This window comes from Ambystoma mexicanum, chromosome 1q, assembly GCF_040938575.1.
Source record: "Ambystoma mexicanum isolate Mex_15411 chromosome 1q, UKY_AmexF1_1, whole genome shotgun sequence".
NCBI classification, from domain to species: Eukaryota; Metazoa; Chordata; class Amphibia; order Caudata; family Ambystomatidae; genus Ambystoma; species Ambystoma mexicanum.
Genome location: NC_090922.1, coordinates 1548692799 through 1548705174, shown reverse-complemented (window position 1 = coordinate 1548705174; position 12376 = coordinate 1548692799). Strand labels below are relative to the sequence as shown.

The following is a 12376-nucleotide window of genomic DNA, read 5'->3' as shown; positions in this document are numbered from 1 at the left end:
AATAACCACTGAACAGGTTATCATGTCTGTTCTTGCGAGAGAGGGGCGCCCGCTACCTTTGTATAACTATTTTTTAAGGAACCTGGGATTGGTAACCCTAGGTCTCCTGGGGGCAACCAGACGTGGTCTCCCTCTCACTGTGCTTAGAGAGGCATCAGCTTCACCTCACTGATGATCCCCAACAAGGGTGAAACACGTGTATGGGGTTGCTGGTGGTACTCTCGTTCAGATTGGAGTTTCCATTGTATTTCGGTGCTGGACTGCCCCTGGGCAGGACAAAGACTGATATGCAAATGGATATTTCCCATCTGTGAAAGGCACAGTGAGTAAAAGCAGTGGCTGCGAACTCTCAAGTGGTTAATAACCACTGAACAGGTTATCATGTCTGTTCTTGCGAGAGAGGGGCGCCCGCTACCTTTGTATAACTACATTTATTTTTAAACCATCTGTTCACAAACACTTCACTTCTATTAAATAAAACCACACTCTAAATATACTACACACAACCAATTCCCCTTGTTCAAGTCAATTCAATGTAGGTACATTAGGATTTGACAGACCAGTGTTTCGAAACAAATGTGTTACCGTGGGTTCTTACGCAATCACTTTTTGACAGTAATGACAGTTCGGTCTTACTAAAGAAAACCGTACCCGCGGGAAGAAATGTAACCGTAGTCAAACACACTTAGCACAAAGAATTAAAACAAGGGAATAATGGATACAAATCATAGGCAATACTTTTGTCAAGGCAATAGAATCAGAGGACGTATTCTAAGAGGCAGATAAAAGTCAATAGGCCTGCGCCAGTGTCAAATGGAGCAGGGCTCTGTTGTCGAGGATCACAAGGGGAGAACAGTTCAAGATTAATGTTGCCAGGAGTACTGGATATTGTCAAAGGGAGGCAAAAGTTATAAGACGGAAGAAAGAAAGGACAAACCTTCGGAGAGGAAAAGGGTTCACCCCGATTCCTCAAGGTCAGACGGAGAGAACGACCAAATGGACACAGTACCTTTTTTGGATGAAGAAAGCTGGTGCTACGGCAGTTGTTCCTGGTAGTTCCTGCAGACTCACGGTTCATAAAGCTTCAGTCGTGGAGACAAGACGGAGGACGTATGGAGCGATCTGCACTACCTAGGGATGAAGCCAGCAGCAGCAAAGCAACGATGAATAAAAGGTGCGCTCCTTAAAAACAGGAGAGGGCTCTTCTGATGGCTATCCAGACCACTACAGCTCAGTGCAGTGATTTCGACCCAGAAGAGGATTCTTTGGCTGTAGAAGGTGAGCTGGTTGATCCCACCAGGCTCAAGGGAAGGAGACTCCGGACTGGATCTCCTCTGTCGTCGAAGGGTAGATAGCTCAGGACTGCAGCAGGGCTTCACCGGGATCCAGGAGTTGCAGCAGCCGTCTTCTTGTCCACTTCTCTTCGGTTCTTGTAGTTCCAGTGGCGACTGACTTCCAGCGCAAGAGTCCTGCTTTTTATGCCAAACTCCCCCATTCACACAGCCTGGCTGTCAATCACACAGCAGGGAGGTTTTCCAGCTCGGACAACCACCTCAGCCAATGGACACAAAGTGTGACTTGGGTCTCCAAGGAGACCCTGTGCAGGGGGTTACTAAACCCCTCCCTCACATTCAGCCCACCTAGACCCAGACGCCAAAGGAGGGCTTTTTCGCAGAAGCCCACCAAAGGACGGAGAACAAGGAAACCAAACCTGGATTGGCGCGAAAAGCAAACAACAAGAAAGACCTTTGCACACGAAATGGTGAAAAACCATGTTAGGACCCAAAATAAAAATGATATGGGGTAGCGGGTTTTATTTTCACGCCTGTCACCACAGCCAGAACTTTAACACGGGGATCCATGTAAAAATGATAGTTACCACTGCAACAAGCCATGTCGAGTCGGGAAGGGGGACACAAAGTGCCCCTTGAGGTACAGAAGGACAGGGGAAAGATATTCCCCTCCAGTACTCCATGGTAAGATGGTTTGTACTGGATCTGTATTTAAAAAGGACTAATAAAGCCAATGGTGACTTTACAGGTTTCTGGGGGACAGTAGTCATCCCCAGAAATGGAGTTCACAAGGGAAGTCTAAAAGACATCCCTGTGTCACTGCACTAAAGGTGCTGTGTGACACACAAGTAAAAAGATGATGCCTAGGGAGTTGGTGACACTCCATAGCCCATGAGCACAAAAAGTACAACTTACACAAAAATACACTCTTACCAGGTGGAAAACAATAAACCCCAGAAATCCAGCAAAGCTGCTGAGGGACTCACTGGGCCTCATTACGACTCAGGCGGTAAGGGTTTTACGGTGGCGTAAACAGCGCCGACCCTTACCGCCTGAGTACGAGGTCCCTTAGCGCCATGGCGGACTTAACACCTGCTTTTAGCAGGTGTTAAAATCCATGGCGCTAAGGGACCATGGAGTTAATTACGCCACCGTAATTTACGGTGGCGTAATTAACGCCTTCCCCACTCCCATTATGCCCTATGGGGCAAAAATGGGAATGGGGAAGGGTAAATGGGGATTGGGGACTTACCGCCCCGCCAAGGTCGGAATGGGGCGGTAAGTCCGCCAACCACCATGGTGTAAACGTAGTTTACGCCATGGTGGTAAAGTCACGGCCCAGACGGTAACTTACCGCCTGGGTCGTAATGAGGCCCACTATGTAAGGGAAATTAGCCATAAATAAGAATTCTCCATAACAATTATCATTGCGCTCCTTGGTTGATTTCCCGAATACCAGGATGTCATTGCTGTAGTTGAGACACCCAGGAATGTGTTTGATCACCTGGTGGATCTCCTCCTGGAAGATTTTTCGCTGACAACGATATGCCGAAGTTCAGTCGTTTGTAGTGGTAGAGCCACATGTGGGTTACAAAAGTGGTAATTGTTCGGGACTCCCGTGCCAGCTCCATCTGATGGTATCCCTTGTTGAGGCCGAGCTTTGAAAATATGGTGGCACCATTGAGGAGATAGATCATGTCCATTATTCTCGGTGTCTGGCGTCGCTCTCGTTGCATTGCCATGTTAGGGCGGCGCATGTCTACGCGCAAACGAAAGGAACACTCTGCTGATTTCTTAGGTACTGGTACAATCAGGGAAACCCGTGGGGTGGGCCCCCCAACCTCAATGATGTGGAGTTCTAGCAGGCGTCTAAGTTCTTCTTATACTTGCCTTTGAATTGTTATCGGGATTCACCTTGCGGGACATCTGGCTTGACCTCTGGATCAATGTAGAGCCTCACTTTGCAGTTGCAGAGGCCTTTGAAGAGATTTGGGTAGGATTTTGTGACGTCTCCCTCAGGTGCCATATGATATGATATGATAGGTTATTTATAACGCGCTTAATACCCAGAAGTTTCTAAGCACGGACCCGGGGATCGAACCCGTGTTGCTCCGTGTCGTCTTGCTTCCAAGACAAGCAAGTTGCAACTGAGCTATCCTCCAGAGACAATATATTTGTGTGCCATCATTTTGTATAGGATGTGGACAAGCCCCATGTCGATGGCCGTCCTGAAACTCAAGATACATCTGCTGTTTGAATCTGTGGAGAGGACCTGTAGTTGTATTTTGACTGTGCGCGATTTGTGTGCACAGACCGTTGTAAAAGTGCCCTTGCATGGCAAAGGTGTGTTGGAGCCGTAAGGAAAAATGTTGACTTGCAAGGGCCGCAGTTCCGGCTGGTGAAGCATGCGGTTATAGGCCTCCTTGCTCAGGACATTGACGGTTACACCCTTGTCAATGAGGAATTCTGTCGGTGTGTTCTGTACTTGGAGTGTTAGGATGGGGCTGTGTTCCTTTGCTGTCTCATTTCCGAGTGCCCACACTTATCCTTTCCTCCTTTGACTGTCGTGTGAAGAGGAGGAATCACTCCCTGACTGTGACCGTTTCTCCACGTGGCGGATGCTGCTGCAGGGCCTGTGCGAGGTTCTCCTGTCCGGGGACCGGAACGATCTTCTGGGGTTTGGTGGCTGCTCTCGCCCTTCGCTGGGCAATATCTTCTGCGTTCGTGGCTCGCTCTCCTGTCGTCTGGTTGGGGAGCGGGTTGGCGTCTGCTGCTCCTCAGGGAGGGTGTTGGGACAGGCAGTATTGGGGCATTTCTGCATACTGCTCTAAAGTGGTCATAACTTGCGCATGCTGCTCACTTCTGGACGATTGCTGGGCATGTGCCTTCATAGGGGAATTCATAGCTGCACCGGTAGCGCAGTTTTGTTGGCTGTGTGGGTTTGTCACGCTGAGCTGGAGTCAATTTCCTGACACTCTCCTGATCTCTGGTATCCGATCATATTTTTCCTGTCCTATGCCAATAACCTGCTGTGTGACTGCCAAGTCGGTGCTAGCCATCGCTAGTAATTCATCAAGGGTCCTCTGTTTCTGGAGCAACTTCCTTTTGAACTCAGCAGCTTCACACCCCACAATGACCTGGGAGCGCAAAGCTTTGGTATTCGAATATCGATGGAAGGCCCAGTGCTTCATGCGGGTTCGCAGTCTCATAACATAGTTGTCCATGGTTTCCCCTTTTCTTGCATGGTTGTGTGAAAGATGTGTGTTGCAGTCTACGTTGATGTGTGGGGCAAAATAGGTGTCAAGTGCCTCTCATATCACTTGGTACGTTGCTTTTTCCTCGTTATCCAGTTCATAGAGTATGTCTCTCACAGCAGTCCCCACTGCCGTCAGGATGTTCTTTTTTCTCTCTTCGTCCATGGGGTCCACTGCCCCCATGTACACTTTGAAGTCTTTCATCCATCTGACCCACCGGGGTCCGAAGTTCTCTGTGTCTCTGAGATCTAATGCCTGTGGCAGTTGCCACGGGTTAGTCTCACCTTGGCCATGTGGGATGGCTTCTGAAAGCCGTGTTGGCACAGTGCTGGGGTGTCTTCCTCCAACATTCTCCTTTATCGTGTTGCTCTTTTTGCAGGCAGAAGACTGGCTTGTGCTGGTAGCAGTGTGTGCTTGCTGTCCACAGAGGCCTTTCTTGGCTGGCTGCACGTGGGGTGGGCCACACCACACCCAACTTCTATGTGCAGGGTGTTCCTTTATCACACACCATTCTTGGAGGGATTGGGCCTTCTCCGTATGCTGGTAGCAAGTGCGGCCACCAGGAGGCCTTTGCAGCCTGTGTGCGCCCTCTCCTTAGGGTGAAGTCACCACTGTAGTTCCCGGGCCTGTGTGAGCAAAGGAGGTAGGCTACGCCTCCTGCTGTCGTGCCGAGCGAAATTAGAATGCTCAGAGGGACCGGTCTGGGTCCTCCTCCTCGTCGCCATTGTCGCAGTGTATGTGCCTCCCTTGGGTCCCGCCCCCACCCTAGCCCAACGTCCACAGACCGATGTCGGAACATGACACCTGATATATAATAATTGCATGTTCTGAAGCCGTCAGGATGCTGTGAGATGTTGTGGACTTCCTCCGTATTACTAATGGATAATAAGATTAAAGGCGAGCTGTTCACCATTTCCAATGTGGGTAAAGGGATCTCATTATTTTGAAAATAGTGGCCCACTGTGTTTCACAGTCTTAAACAGACTTGTGGTCCAAATGGCGGGCTGCATCTTGTTTGTAAAAAGAGCAGAGTAAGGGAAGAGGTGACAGGCAGGGCAGGCGACAAGCTGTCTCATAAGCAAAGCACAATATGTGCAGAGAGACAGACACATATCACAGCAGTTACTTACCCTTTGTAGTCTGTGATCCTGACTTTTTCTGAACATGAGGACACACCAATAAAGTGTTCAGGTCTGTGGAAAGCAAAAGTTATCATATGATTAATCTACAATAAGAATGATCTGAATTAAATACTCAAAGCATTCGTATGACATTCAGAGAAAATATATAATCTAAATCCCTAAAGAGGAAGCCCTCCATCACTTGCACGGGAGAGAGGCCTGGCGGGAGGTTCCCAGCTCCATCACATGCACGGGACGGAGGCCTGACAGGATGTTTGTGTAGGAGCAGTAGCGCCAGGGCGACATCTCTCCTGAATCGAGAAGAGTGTGGGCTCTGCCTGTCCCTAACCCAGTGCTTTAAGTGGGCTGGGGCCTGCCTGGGTTTAGTCCCGCAGACTCCAAAAAGTGAGGCTGAGCCGGGGCCCTCCAGTCCCACCACTTGACGGCCGGTCATTGTTATTTCATCTGCATAAACAGAACAGAGCTGAGAACGGACGGAGAAAACAACTTTGGCGTATCAGTGGCACCCAAACGCACACGACCGCCTCTGCCCCGCTTCTCCCCTGCTCCCACCCTCTCTTCTTCACACGGTCATAACCGTCTCTTATTTCTTACACAATGGCCCCTGCGAGAGGACATGAGGGGTTGGAGGATACGAGAGCCCCCGGTAGTGCGCTTTCGTAGCCAATCTCCCACCTGTCACCTTACCCTGTCAGCGGCCCACCCACGTGCAGGCGCTGGGCTCTGCAATCATGCCCTGGCAGCATTGGGCAATGGCAGTGGTATACAAACTTTTATATGTCAAGCCCCCTGAGAAAAAGGTTGTTGGTAGCCCCCCCCCCTCCCCGAATGCAAGGACTGCTTGTATTTTATATTAAAAGCAGTCAACTTTCTCTCTTTTTAAAAAGCCTCAACAGTGCAATGAAATGATGTGCCCAGGATCACAGGCTTTGGGTGTAGCAGCAGTGTTGCAGTATGGCTTAGTTATGTAGAGGAGACCACCCCTGTTCACGCCACGCCCCCAAATGAGCCCCCCTCAATACCCCACTTAAAGCACTGCCCTCACCTGCAGGGAATTATCATCCCATAATGACTGCCTCGTCCCCTGTGAAGCGCCTCCCACTGCAATATTCAGCATTTGGGGTGTAAATGGGGGGGAGGCAGCCTCGGAAGAGCGTGTCCTCCATCAGCAGAGCCTCCCGGGGAAAGGGGGGTGGTCTGCAGAGCTGCCAGCCCGGGCTGCAGAGCAGAGGAACAGACCTGCGCATCGCGGAGATATTTATCTCCCGCACATGCGTGGTGACGAGAAATGAATATTCTGCACATGCGCAGAGGCGAGAGACGGCTCACCTGTACATGCATAGAGACGGGACGTCATCTCTTACACATGCGCAGTAACGAAGGCCGGTTCTCTTACACATGCGCAGTAACGAAGGCTGAATCTACTGCACATGCGCATTGACAAGACACGGACCTCGTGCACATGCGCAGTAACGAAGGGCGGCTCTCCTGCACCTGCGCATTGACGAGACGGTTTCTGAGAGTAGAGGCAGGAAGGGGTGACAGAAGGAGGATGCGCATTGCCAAGATACGGACCCGCAGCCCACGCGAAAAAAAGAGCGCACTGAGAGGCGCATGCGCACTGCCTGCCGCCGTAGCCAATCAGGTGGAGAATATGACAGGACCCGGAAACGGCGCGAAATGTTCCTGCCCACTGCCTGCACCACTATAATAATAGTGCTTTCAATCCATGCCATTATTACGACGGTGGTGCCACGTTCATTTTGCTTACTATAGCTTTCAATTAATGCTATGGTAACCAAACTGAAGGCTACAACGACCGAGTTTACCTTTTTGACAGGTGGCGGGGCGTGTGGGTGGAGCCGTGTGCAAATGGGCGGAGTCTTGTGTGGCTGTGGGCGGGGCCCGCAAGGGAACCTCGTAATAGGGCTATGATGTTGGGCCTATGGCGTCGCAGGGCCCGGCAGCAGAGAGGGTGTCTGGATAAGGCCTATGGCGTCGCAGGGCCCGGCAGCAGAGAGGGTGTCTGGATAAGGCCGTGTGGCGCGTAATGATAACAGGACCACACGCTGTGTTGCATAAGCCTGGACTGACTCGCGCCAGTTCTGGTGATGCCTTTATTTCCTTTTCCCCGCCCCTCACACGTGACCGGAGGATTCCGGCACGTGACACCACATTCCTCCCCAACTTGGAATGGTTTTCACAACATTTAACAGTATCACATCACAACAGGTGTAGTTCATTCTATTCTCTCAGATTGCGCCTGGGCAGGCTCACCTGCTGGTAGATCCCGTCTACGACATACCCTTGGAGGCGGGAGGATGGTCTTGGCCTTTCCCGCAGGTGGTATCGGGGGTGGTTTCTCTCTGGATCTTCCGCCGAGTGTCTTTCCGGCACGATTACCTCTTCGTGCCGGTTGGGTGTCCTTGGCTCTCGGAGCACTTCGTAAGTTCCAGGTGTCACCTGGTCCTGTGGCCGACAGGGTGACCTAGTCTCTTCACTTGCGGCACTTGGGTTTTATTCCCACAGTTCGGGTGGTACTTTCCTGAAGTGCGATATGTTCCTAGTCAATGTCTCACTTCCTCTGGTGGTGGTGATCATGCTATGATTCGCAGCGCTGACTGTCCAGGGCTGGAACTCGAAATTCATGGACATCTTTTTGGGCGTGGCTCGATTCTTAACCAAGACAGTGTCTCCGGGCACTAGTTCCCGGTGGCTGGCTCGTCGAGTGAGGCTCTCTTGTTCGTTCCGTTTAGCCCTCCTGGCGTCTATGGCTGGGATGTCTGGCTCAGGTGCCACCCACTTTGGGTGCATGGGAATTTCTGCCTGTATGGGTACCCCAAACATAAGTGCTGTGTGGCTGATCCCTGTCGAGGAGTGCGGGGTCTGCCTGTGGGTCCTCAGGGCGAGTTCGGCGGACCTGGAAATTGCCCATTCGCGGGTGCCGGTAATAAGGGGCTCCCCATCCCCATTCGGCCCCATAGGGCTGAATGGGAATGGGGAGCTTGGATGCACCGGCACCGTTCATAACGCTGCCGGTGCATCCACAAGTTGTGCTCCCGGGTGCCGCACTGCCTGCCCGGTCAGACCTGGCGGGCAGAGCGTGACCCGCAAGCACAACTCGTAGAATGGCGGTACAGTGACAACAGTGCCGGTAAACTTACCAGCACCGTTGTCACCATACCGCCAGGGTCGTAATGAGGCCCCTTGTCTAAAACATCAATAGCTGGACATTTGGGAAAAATCCCACACAAAAATCCAGCTAACAGTACGTTATAGGAGTCCCAATTGCTGGCAAAAAAAAATCAATTTTTTTTGGCAAGAGAACTGCTACAAGCAAAGAAATAAAACCATCTATTTCGGCCATTTCTGTTGCCAGACTAGATCATTCTTTACTGGCTGAAGTTGTTAAAAATCTGGCAGTTAGTGATCTAACACATAATGATATAGATGACCTCAGTATAATTGAATGTGCCGATCAGGCGATTGCAGAAAGTTACCGGGGACATATATATATGCTTAGCCAATCTAACAGTGTTATCCAACAGACTTGTGATGCCTCATACATTGGATCCCCGTCTGAACTCACCAATTTCATTGATGAGTACACAGAGAAACAAAATTGGCTGAGAGAGAGAGGACTACTGGCGGAAATACCAAAAGACATTCCCGACAATGCCCCTCTCCATCATACATTAAGGGAAGCCGAAGAAAGAATTTGACTTACCCAACCTACGGTCTCCACACTAAATATGGTCTTAAGCACATTTGTCAATCTCTATGACAACATATGGGCAGAGGTCAGATCCCATACCGACCTCCTTACGGCAATATACAGTAGATTCGAGGGACTGGAAGGTCTTGATAGTTTGGTGAAGCAGCTAAGGCACGTTGTACCACCCCAAGTTGATAGTATTGGTCCTATTTGCCCCCCTAACCCATTAATGTTAACTGAGATAAGTGGTCAGTTGGTTAATATTGCTAAGCCCGAATTAGCCAACGGGACAATATTTGAATCCGGGCAGTGCATAGATGAGAAGGGACAAGATATTGCCCATTTTATACCCGCCAAACAGGATCCTACTTATGATGTTAGTAATGGGATACATCACGAGGTTCGGATAAATGATGAGTGTATACCCATCAAGATGACAAACTCCATAATAAATAAGGAGACTCGAATTATCCGTTTAAACTAAAGAGGATATGCCCTGTAAAAAAAAGATTTTGATAGGCAAATTAAGAAAACAAAAAATCAAAAAGACCTAAAAAAACGCAATTCTTTAACATCTAAATTCCTAAGAAACTGGACTATACCTGAAATACTATACTGTAAAGGGAGGGTCACCCCCAATCATGTGGATTCTTGCTCGGATAATAAACCAGTAGCTAGTACGGTGGCTAAGGATTCCATTAGGGGTTGTGAGTATTCTCCTGCCACAGTATATCCATCCGTACCCGACTCCACTGCCTGTCTAACAAATAGTGAGCAGGATAAAGTTATACACCCTTTGAGGGTAGATACAGGAATCCAAACAGACCAACCTGTGGTAGCCGAGGTGCTGGCCCCAATTGTAGTGGCGGCTCCTCATTTAGCTCTAGCGGACGACTTAAGAGCGCAAACTGCAAATAGAGTCTGCGGTATGGTAGACCCTACTAATAAAGAGGAGGGAAATAACAATCCTGCCCCAATTGGAAACCAGAACCTTCAGGTCTCGGTTTCTGAGCCAATAATAGCACAGGTTCCTGAGATAAAGTTCAGCAAGGCGCCTTTCACAAGAGCTCTATACTCAAGATACTAATACGGTGGTAGAATCCTCTAAGGCTATCATGCCCATCATGGAGAAAAATGCCCCTAATTCTACATCTCCTACATATGTTAGGACGAGAAGTGTTATAGAGGCCTCCAGATAGAGCAGAGATGGGGGATTTTAACTCCAAACCATTTGGGATTCAAGATAGAAAACCATTGAGACCAAATAATATGGGGAACTGCACTTTTCTTAGAGGGGCTAGAGGCCCAGAACATCAGGATCTGGATAGGCAGGAATTAAGGGGGAATAAGGAAAGTCACTGGGCCTCATTACAAGTATGGCGGTACAGTAACAACGGTGCTGGTAAGCTACCGTACCGCCATACTACGAGTGGTGCTCACGGGTGCCGGTCAGCCCACCAGGTCTGACTTTGCAAGCAGAGCGGCACACGCAAGCACAACATGTCGGATGCACCGGCACCGTTGTAAACAGTGCCGGTGCATCCAACTTCCCCATTCCAATTGAGCCCTATGGGGCTGCAATGGGAATGAGGACTCACATTTACCGGCACCCGGCAATGGAGGAATTACTGGGTCTGGCAAAGTCGGAATACCCTGGTAATTCCACATTGCCGGGTGCTTGTATTTTGACGAGTTTGACGGCAGCCGTGCCAGTTTTACTGGCACGGCTACCATCAAACTTGTAATGAGGCCCACTCTGTGAAATCAACTACTGAAATTGAATATTCAAACGTTATACAGATATCGAACCTCTGGGGAGAGGATCTTCCAGTTGGTTTGAACCAAGGCAATGGGCCTTATTATGAGTATTGAGGTAGCCATGCCCTTAATAAGGGCACGGCTGCCTCCATACCGGGTTCCAGGTCCGGGACCCGCGAAAGGGGACTTACCGGGCCATTCCGACCTTGGAGGGCCCGGTAAATCCCTTTCGCTGGACCCGGACCCAGTACATCCCCATTCCCATTTGAGCCCCCATATGGCTCAATGGGAATGGGGAGGATGCTAACAACGGGCCCGTTAATGATGGGGCCGTTGTTAGCATCCTCGTCTGCTAGCGGGTTCCGCTGCAGACCTCGGAATAGGTGGTCCGGAATTAAGGGCGCTGGACCCTTACCGGCTCCCTTCATTCCGTGCCCGCCAGCCTTGTAATGAAGCCCAATGTCTCTCAATTACCATCACTATCCCTGTTGTCTTCATGTGACCTAGAGAGGATCTTCTTCCCGCTTAAAGGCCGATGTGACATCACTAATATCGTTTTTAAGTCAAGGGTTGTTCTCAATTTGGTAATGGGTCAAAGTGAAGAGTTGAGAGAATTAAGAACCTGACGCTAGAACAGACCCCTAATAAAAGGCAAAATTAGGCTGTTAGGCAGAATTATATGCAGTACCCTTTGGGAACCAACAAACAATGGTGGGAACCTCCAAACCCGGCACCTAGAGGTAAAACAATACATATGAAACAAGTGGTGGTGCCGGAAACACGAGAGCAACTGAAGAACAAGGCAAAGGGTATTACATCAAAAATTCATTTTATGTTATAGATTGTAAAAAAGTCTTAATTAATTCATTTTGTAAAACACATCCTATATAACAGACATTCACACATTCATTCATACTAATACAGCTCAATACAGCTCTAAAAATAGTGCATTTACATTTTTTTAAAGGGAAATGTGAAGAAAGTGCAAAAACTGTTCCATTGTTAGGATAAAAAATACGCTTTCTAAAAAAACAATTAATGGGATCAAAAGCAAACAAATACAAATTCTGTGTAATGGAAATGCCAACAACACTTCCAGTGTTCAATGATAATGGTTAATTCCAGACCAAAGTTCCTTTGGGAACATCACACAAAATTAGGACTACAAGTGACAGTACAAATCCACCTTTGGTACAAGTCTGTACTACACAGTAA

The 12376-nt window shown here is 49.2% G+C and overlaps 1 protein-coding gene across 2 annotated transcripts in view; it reads right to left on the bottom strand.

The window, feature by feature from the left end:
• The window catches only part of LOC138551950 (zinc finger protein 850-like), a 128317-nt gene extending 121400 nt beyond the window's left edge, over positions 1 to 6917 (bottom strand). The window contains exons 1-2 of one of the 2 annotated variants that reach the window (XM_069642511.1): positions 6734 to 6917; positions 5677 to 5739 (exon numbers count right to left, since the gene is read on the bottom strand). The gene's annotated coding sequence lies outside the window, so the exon portion shown is untranslated. The remainder of the gene's footprint in view (positions 1 to 5676; positions 5740 to 6733) is intronic. The other variant, XM_069642512.1, reaches the window with a different exon arrangement.
• Between the last annotated feature and the right edge of the window lie 5459 nt (positions 6918 to 12376).